This window comes from Syngnathus scovelli, chromosome 9, assembly GCF_024217435.2.
Source record: "Syngnathus scovelli strain Florida chromosome 9, RoL_Ssco_1.2, whole genome shotgun sequence".
Lineage (NCBI taxonomy): Eukaryota > Metazoa > Chordata > Actinopteri > Syngnathiformes > Syngnathidae > Syngnathus > Syngnathus scovelli.
In genome coordinates this window covers 1,692,149-1,701,429 of record NC_090855.1, presented here as the reverse complement: position 1 = coordinate 1,701,429, position 9,281 = coordinate 1,692,149, and the positions used below count along the sequence as shown (strand labels likewise).

General features: G+C 42.8%; 1 protein-coding gene across 6 annotated transcripts in view; it reads left to right on the top strand.

Annotated features, from left to right (window-relative positions):
* Positions 1-824: 824 nt before the first annotated feature.
* mef2d (myocyte enhancer factor 2d) overlaps positions 825-9,281 on the top strand; it is a 38,426-nt gene continuing 29,969 nt past the window's right edge. For 2 of the 6 annotated variants that reach the window (XM_068651753.1, XM_049731858.2), the window contains exon 1: positions 825-990. The gene's annotated coding sequence lies outside the window, so the exon portion shown is untranslated. The remainder of the gene's footprint in view (positions 991-9,281) is intronic. The other 4 variants (XM_068651754.1, XM_049731857.1, XM_068651752.1 and 1 more) reach the window with 3 other exon arrangements.

The window sequence follows — 9,281 nt, the reverse complement described above, 5'->3', positions numbered from 1 at the left end:
AAATCACGACTACCCAAATTGCTGGTGATGTCATCATAGCCTAAATTTGTAAGTACGTTGGCGTCACAACAGTATATCTATATATTGCCCAAACTGAAAGCAATACTTGTTCATAAATCTTATGAAATAATGTTATACGTCATAAATCGTTATTATTACTCGATGCGCGCACGTGCTGCACTGTTACGAGCACACGCTCCCAGCTCCTCCCTTCCGTGTGACGTCATCTGCCCCGCCTTCCTAACTGTAAACATAGTGTTCATCCGCGCAAGCTTGATAAAGTAGTGCGAGTTTCACTATTCGTGCCCTAGTTGTGCACACCGTGCTAACATCACGTGTACCACCAGGAAAAAGGTGAATTTACCCCTTTGTTGCCCACATCAATGCATGTTATTCCTTTAATTTACATATAAACATGCTGACAATGTAGAAAGTGATAATAAATCACAGTCAGCAGTTGGTTGGTTATCACAACTGTCCAATATGCTCGCAGTAGATCGACGTTAAGACCGCTTACAATAACCTGGCTAGTCAACAACTTTGACGTCGTTTTCAAAAACTATTCGTGGTAAAAATCAAAGTGACATTTGTCGTAAGTTACTTAGTTTAACCGGTGAAATGAAATGTTGGGACTCTCAACCCAAGCGGAGGGATACAAGCCCCGCCTACCTCCGCTTCCACCTTCTCGCCGACCGCGCGGCCGCCTTCTGATTGGCCTTCACAACGTAAAAGCCTCGCTCCCATTGGCCCAAGATGCCTGTCAGTCACAAGGGGACACCGCCTCAGAACGAGCTTCGGCTCCATTTGCACTGTCGCTAAATAGTTACACCGCACGTCAAGTCGGAGGTAATTCGATCATTCGCAACCCGGGACGCGCTCAGCGGCACGCAGCACAGTCGGCGGCCGCGATTTGGGACGCTTTGAGCCGGCGTTAGACGCACCCTGACCACGCTCGCCTCCTCCGGCAGATGCGGATGCTCTTTTGGCCCGGTAGGTGACTGCTTCTCTTAGCCGGGTTCGTGTCATCTTTTTCGGGGTGAGCATGTGTGTGCGTCCGGTGCTTTGGAATGTGCGTGGAAAGCTGGAAAACGGAAGGTAGTTTTCTTTAGTTCACGTCACTCCGTTTCAAATGCAGGACATATTAGTCGTGTTTACATTTTTCAAAAGTGATGTTTTGTTGTGGGGCCAATCACACACTTTGTCAAGAATGGAAGGGGGGGGGGGCATCTGCCTCGAGCAGCTGGCTTTGATGCAGTCGCATTTTATGGAATAAATGCATGAAACTTTATGCATGTAACATAATTATCAAAGGCGTGATTTGGCTTTTTCTTTGGATTCAATTCCGAACTAAACTGCGTCCCATATAAAGTTGAGTCAGGCAGTTTGCTTTCTGGACTGGTGGTGATGTGCTTCACTTATTTGCTTTGCACTTAAACATAATTGAGACTCTTGTGGCGGTGAGCGTTTTATTCAACAGAAGATATTTAGTTAAGATTTTACTCTGGAACAGACATAGTGGTTCTGTGGTAGTGACTGTTTCACCCTGGAACGAGCAGGTAAAGAAATTAGAGGAGAACATTTTGACATTTCTAGTTTGAGCTCTGTCAATCAATGAAGGTTCTGTGATTTTAGACAGTTGGTGTAAACGAAGGCCACATGATGGCGACAGTTTGACCCTCTCCTGGATGCTTCCAATTTCATGAAGGTTTAACCCTGGAACGGAGAATAAATTGACATTTTGACCCTGGAACAGAAATGGAATGGGGTTCTGTGATTGAAACTCGGGTTCGTCAGATTTCGACTCAGACATTTTCTGATTTCCGATTAATCGGCCTATTAATGACCAAAATCTATCATCAATAACATCTTTTGGAGTCTTAACAACACTTTGTCAATAAGTGTTTAACTTTACCACTGAGAAAAATCGTCAAGAATCATAAATTCTGGATTCTTTCTGCCAGTTCGTTCATCATGGTGCTTATTGTGAGAGCTTCCATGTTATTGTTTACAGAAGCAGAGGAGGCTGATTCCTTCCACAGTGCTTGTTGACGTCTTTACGATGGCGTCTATTTACTCAGTGTGTTAAACAACAGATTTACAGCGCGCGTGGAAGTAAATCACAGTTTGGCCGCGGGAAGACGGTTTGCGGCGGAATAAAACGGCTTTTGCGCCGAGTCCATTTCTGCCCATTGCGCTCTCATTACAGCGCGTAATTGCCTTTCTCCTGGGAGGAGAGTGTCATCAAACTTCTCATTTCCTCCTCAGACCCGCAAACCATTTTGCCGCTGGTTGCCGCTGACACTAGTCGTCACTTTCTCATCAGCGTCTTGGATTTATTTGATGCAGTTTCCCCGCTGTCACACTTAATATAGCGCAGATTTTTTTTTTAAAGCCATTGTTTTTTCATGGAAGACAAGCAAGTCCAAATTTTGTGTTTTGTGTAGTACCACATTGTGCCACAACATGAGGGGCAGCACTGAGCTCTACTAGAGGAAATGCAGCATTAATAGCAAGATAAGAACAAGATAAAATAAAATGGACAAATACAAAATATTCAATGCTATATATAAAAGAATCACAATATGAAATAAATTATAAAATACAAAAATATTCTAAAAATAGAATACACAATTATTAGCATTTTACATTTCAACCTGCAAAAAAAAAATAAACAGTTTAAATGTGATTGTATGCTTTACCCTGAAAGGTTCTTTAATGGCCTGCGTGTTGGCATCCACTTCAAAGTATGCAATCTACACATTGTAGGTGGACTTGTCGGGCGAAAGGGGGCTTAAGCGGCAGATACTTTATGAGCTTAGTGCCACTAATGTGCTTTTGTGTTTCCCGAGAGCTGTGACTGCAGGTGGGCGCTGCACATCGCATCGCTGGCCACAAACTTCCATTTGTGTTGTAAGCGTGTGTTGGCTGCAGTCAAAACACAGCAGGGAGGAATCAGCTCCCCCTCCTGGAGGTGCAATCACTCTCTTAAAGTTGGCCCTTTTTTTTTTGGAGAGTGGGGGTCAATTTTAGCATTTAAGTCTTTACTTGTCCTCCTCTTCGGCGCTGCTCATTTAGGGAAGAACATTCCCCTTCTCTTTCTCCAACTGCTCCAACATGACTCGGCTGGCGTGCACTTCAGACGCGACACAGAGCACCGTTGTGCGCCGCGGGCCGCATCGCAGCGACCGCTCGCTTTGCCGCACGTGAACCTTCCGTTCCCTCCGGATCCTTTGCAACGTTTTCCCTCTCCTGCAGTGAAGCAGTGACAAGAGATCACATAGAGAACGCTTGTTTTGCCTACTTTTTTTTTTTTTTTGTTGCTACAAATGCTACCACTGTTTCTAGCCAGGTTTGAATCGGAATCAAACGTTGTAGAGTTCTATGGAGAATCATCCAAAAAAAAAAATCGTCGGCGGAATCGTTTTTTTTAAAAAATCGTTAGTGATCGGGCCCTAGTTCGATTCTGAGGGAATATTCTAAACAAGTATGTCAACGCAGCTAACCCTTAGTTGCTATCATGTAGCGATGCTAATGTGCTGCTGTTGTAGAAAGCTGTCAGGTTGGCCTCTCGCCCATCTGCTCGCTCGCCCGCTGTCACGTTTTTTTGGCTGCTTACCTTTCACCTCTCTTGCGGCAGAGGAAACGTCCTGCCAGGTGAACATGTGTTGTCCGTGTGCCACCCACGATCCTTGCCCCATTTTTGTTCGTTTCCATACTCGAGTATTAAGGCAGGAAGGAATGACCTCCCTGTACAAATAGTTCGTGGGATTGGTAGTGTCCCAATACTTTTGTCCCTTTTGTATGAGCCACTACACAATCAATTAGCTGCAAAACATTTGTAGCAATTAATACTGAAGTGAGCTTAGCTTAGTTTTCTAAGTGCGTTGTATTTTTTTGTTTTGTTTTTTGTCTTGCGTATCCCCCGAGATCGTTAATAAGTTGATTTAATCAATGCTCATTCTGGGAATTGCCAGACAGCCTGTGGTATTGTTCTCATGTTCCCTACTGTTTTTTTTTTTTTTTTTTTTTTTCTCAATGATTTGAGATCATTAAAAACTCCTTGTGGCTGTTTGGATTTTCAGTGCTGCAACGTGATGCAATTAGGCTTGGTTTCACCGCAACGCACTTCACAGAAAGTGGTGTTGGCAAACAAAAGTCAGCGACATTAATTGATTTTTTTTTTGGTTTGTTTTTTTAGATTTAAAACATACAAGTCCATCTTTATTACTAGCTCGGCTCATTACAGAATCTTGTATGAAAAAATGTTCTTAGCAGTTTTGGAGCAGCTTCACTTCACATGAAATTTGGCAGGCATGTTTATCTTCAGTAGACCCACAAAAAAGAGACTCTAAACAACTTAAGCTACATCTATTTCTTATTTATTTTTTTAAAAGTTCAATCCCCATAATCAGTTTAACAAAACGTGAAATTTGGTTGATGTGTCGATCATAAGTAGACCCACAAAAAAAATATCCATGCTGGCAAGGCACTGTTTTTGTTCGCAGGGCACATTTTAGTTTTGAACGATCAATTTCCAGGACAAATTTGTCCTAGATATTCCGTCCAACTGCTTTCCAACCAAAAAATATTTACTGGAATTGGGCTTTTATTGGTTGAGCCTTCATTTTTGGTTCAAATGAGTGCCACATGGTGACTTTCGTGTTGCGTCCAAGATTAAACCCTTCAATTCTTGGACCGAGTAGAACAATAATGGACACCGGATCTCCCCAAGTGGACAGCCGGCTGGCCTTCACTCCCCGTTCCTAAAGGTCAGCAGTGCTGGACTGGGATCGTTTACACTGCGATGATCTCATTGTGGAGTCATTCCTGATCTTGGCTGTCATCTGTCCACGCCATGTTGCATAAACATTCATGGAAATTAAAAAGGAGAAGAAAAAAAAAGAAAAAGCGGTAATCCCTGCTCAGTTGTCGATTTTGGCTAAAAATAATCAGTACAAAGCGCTAAATTTATCCGCTCCGCCTCGGACGGAATTGCTCTAAATACGCCGCTTCCGTGCCAGGATGGAAATGACCGACCTGGCTTTGGTTGCCGCAGATGAGCAAATGAAAAACGCTGAATGAAGACTCCATTTGTTTTCATCGGGGATTACGGCATCTGACAGAATCTGGCCGTCTCATTACATTTAATATCCAGGGAGATCGCTGCCTGCTGACGCTTTTTTTTTTCTGCGGTGGTCCCGCGTCATTCCGCAAGCTGCGGACTCTCATGTAGGTTAAAGGCAATTTGGAGCGCAATTTACGGGATTATCCTCAAGTGGCGGGGAAACGGCGGCGCTCGGAGTTTCTGCGCCACACACAGGAAAAAAAAATTCTGATGCCGGCTTGACCTTGACTGGGTCACGGTGTCAAAATCCACTTAGATTCCATTTGAATCCGTTTAGTTCGGCTTCTGGCAACCTTCAGCCATGCCGTCTTTTATTTGAAATTGCATTAAGATACTTCTCAATTACGCTAGCCGGGAGCTTTTGGCTGAAGATTGAAGTGGAGGAGAAGAAGTCGGACAATGAGAGTTTTAGTTTGGATTTTGTGCTCGTGTCGAAAGTGACAGTTGAGTCAAAGTCGCAAACTTCACGCTATTTGATTGTAGAAGTAGAAAGCTTCACTTGGGTCGGCGTTCTCCGTTTAGTCACGAGCAAAACTCAGATTGTTGTTTTTGACGGTTGTGTAGCATCAAAAATAAATAGCTTGTTAATAGTTTGAAAGAAAATAAATTGCGGAAAACTTTACTGTCTCTATCCACCAATCAAAACAAAAGTTAACCTTTAATGGACACCTGGAATCGGCCCTCTTGACCATCGCCGTTTCAATCCAAAATGGCCGACTTTGTTTTTCTAGCTTAGCTTTTTTTAAAAAACTACTTTTTTTATGTGCTTACCAGATCTCTTGTTGCTCGGTGAAACTTGTTTCAGGAGCTGAATTTTTAAAGAAAGCAAAATTTAAAGAAGTTGCCAAAGCTTGGTTGGTCAATATTCGTTAGCTTAATGCTAACCTGACCACTCTGAAATATTAGACTTCCTGTGTGCTTTCAGACTTTTTAGTTTTATATGTCTGCTTCGGATACTTAATTTAAGTCAAACTCTCTTTATGGGTGGAATAAAAAAAAAAAAATCCCCAAACTCTAGGGGGCCATCCATTTGGATGTGGGCTTTGGCAGTGAGACTTCTGGACTGAGCCAGCAACAGAAGGTGAAACCAGAAGGAGGTCATGTGACGCCTGCAATACCAAAGGAGCTAGTGCGGTCCAACCAAAAAATGGTTCAGGCGAGCAAAAAAAAACAAACCAAAATGTGAATTCCGACTCGACCAGACTGAACAGAACTGCCGGTGGCGTAGCGAGCAACCTCCACGTCTTTAGTTCCGTCTTCCCGAGCCGCGACGAGCGCTGCTGTCAAAAAGCGTTGGCAGCGACTCCAACAAAAAGCATTTCTGGCAAAGACGACTCGCAGCTCGTATTCTGCTTTGGAGCAAAAGGCGCTTTGATTACACAACACGGAGGCTGGGAGATGAGTGTACTCCAAGACGCCTTTATGAAACAGACGTATGACATTTTACAGATTCGATATTTTTATTCTGTGCTCTTGCTACTTCCTGAGTCCGCATTTGAGTTGCCAAAATGAGTGGAAGCATTTGGATTTTATTTCATATCAATTGATTATATTATTTGGCAAAAGTACAAAAAGTAGTGAACCTGTCCCTGGTTGAAAAAAACATTAGGGTACAAATCCTTTAACACAAACAAGCGAAAAGGTCCTGGAAGTGTTTCGATATTTGCTCCGAACGTGTGAAGATTTTTTTTTTTTCTTCTTCACACAGCAAAGCAAGATGACGCTCACTTGCAGTCGATTTGGAGAGCCAACGAGTTCTAGAGAGAAAGCGCACTTGTTTGGTGTCAGCATGGCAGGCATTAGATAACGTTTTATTTGATGCTGTTCAATGGCTGACTCGTCCTCACCTCTCGCCCAGGCCTCTCCAGCCCACACACTCGCACACAAGCAAAAGACACACACATCCGCCCACTCACACACACACACACACACACACACACGCATACACGCAGCGCACACAGTCTCCGGAGGATTCTGGCACTTGTTTATGTTATTGAACTGGTTATCACATTATAGCTGCAACTCCAGAGTCCTCCCGCTTCCTCCAGGAGGATACGGAGCCATCAAATGATGATCTTCGCTTTGTGCGCGTCCTCTATTAGATCAATTTTAATGCATTTTTTATTGCATATCTTGGAAAGACGTCAATTCGAAATTTGTCTTTGGAATAATATGTTCTGTGCCAGCCCAACTAGTGTTCTGATTGATGTTTCTTTTGTGGAATATAAATTAAACAGGCAAAATTCCCTTTTTTAGAATCTATCTCAGGAGGCGGCCATTTTGCCACTTAGCTATGACATCACAGTTGCTCAGGTTACAACCAATCACGGCTCAGCTTCAGAAAACTGGTGAGCCGTGATTGGTTGGGACCTGGGCAACTGTGATGTCATTTTCACTCGACAGCAAGCGACAAAATGGCCGCCCCCTGAGATGGATAAACACAAATAGATTTTTGATGCTACATTCAAATTCCACAAACACAATATTAATCAGACTGGAGTGTTTCGACTAGCGGCGGCACATACAACATATTATTGTGAAGAAAATATTTCACTTTAATCTTTTAGGCTAATCTACACACCACTTGAGTTCAAGCGTATCTCCTGGTGCTGATTGTGTCGCTCATGCTTGTCGCCATGGTGACACGATGTCAGTGACTTTTCACACTGGTCACGTTAGCCCGGCTCACAGCGATGTTGCACGCCACGCTCATGAATATGAAATATGAAATGAAGTTTTTGCCTCACGCAGCGAAACAGCAGCACTTTAGCGACGGAGGACAAAGTCGTTTGGCGGTTTTTATAAAGTCAAAACGTGGCTGTTTTTGCGTACACGGCAGGAATATATCATGCGCAGATGTTTTTTTTATCTCACTTGTATTTATCGTCAAAAGAACAACACCTAGAAATGTTTTGCTTTCAAGTCTAAGCTTGTCCTAAATATCCCGCCGCATTTCACTTTTTTTTTTCTTCTGACAAAAAGTTTAGAAGCAGAAATGTCAGCATCTCGCTCCTGACACTTAAATGTTTCCGCTCACAACCGTTTTAATTTGCAATAACTTGCATGAAGTGAAATGAAAAGCAAAACATTATGAACAACAAGACAATTATTTTGTCAAATAGTCAAACGCGTTGTAATGTTTTAATTAAAATGAACCTTTGAAACAACACTTGTCAATAACTGAATATTTTCTTGACATATTGAAAAGTGTTTATGCCTTCAGGATTTGTTGAGTAAACTAATTAAATAATCAAAGAGTGGTTAGGAAAAAAAAAATTGCCTTTGTAAGCATTTTCCTTGGAGTAAAACTGTATTGCATCGTAAATTGTATCGTTGTGTAATTGGGGATAATCACATCGTATCATTTTATGTACTTGACTTCCTGTTTTGAAACTGTACTCAATTTTTATCTCTTTATATTTGGAGAGGATGTTCTCACCTTATAATTGGAGTGAACTCAGTTCAACTCCAGCAGATTTCAAATAATTTTACTGTTTTATTTTGTGTGGCCCTTATCTGACCGTTTATTTTGGTAGCTGTGTTTCGGAAGAATGTTTTGGTTTAAAAAAAAAAGCTGCCTAGTTCCATTAACTGTAATTAATCGCTGTGCTCGTTAACGACTTTATTTCCCTCCTGCTTCATTGACGTTAAACCAGAGCGATCATTACGTTAGCATCATCCAAGTACTATTTGTGCATCCTCCACGTACTATTTGATATCGAGCTACACATTATTTCCATTCACTGACGGATTAACATGTTCTTCTTCTGATCATAATGCCGCCGCCACCTCCTCCTTGCCCGAAGCAAAGAAGCTTAGAGCTTTTAGCTGGGCTCACCGCTAGCTAGCATCTGTCGCCACACACAGGCCCTCTCCGACACATGCTCGGAGGGTCATAAAGGCTTGTTTTCATGCTCGGAGAGGACGTGGTCGATATGGCAATTCCTCTGGAGTCACAACAGGTGTGTGTCGATTTGTGTGTGTGTGTGTGTACACATGGTGAGCTCTCCAAATGGGGGACAGAGGACTTATGAAGGGTCCCCTCTGACCCACCTGTAGCCTGTCAGCTGTTGTAAGCCTGTTAAAGCGTCAGCTGTTTCTGAGGAGAAGTGTGTGTGTGTGTGTCCGTGTGTGTGTGTGTGTGTGGTCAGTTGTC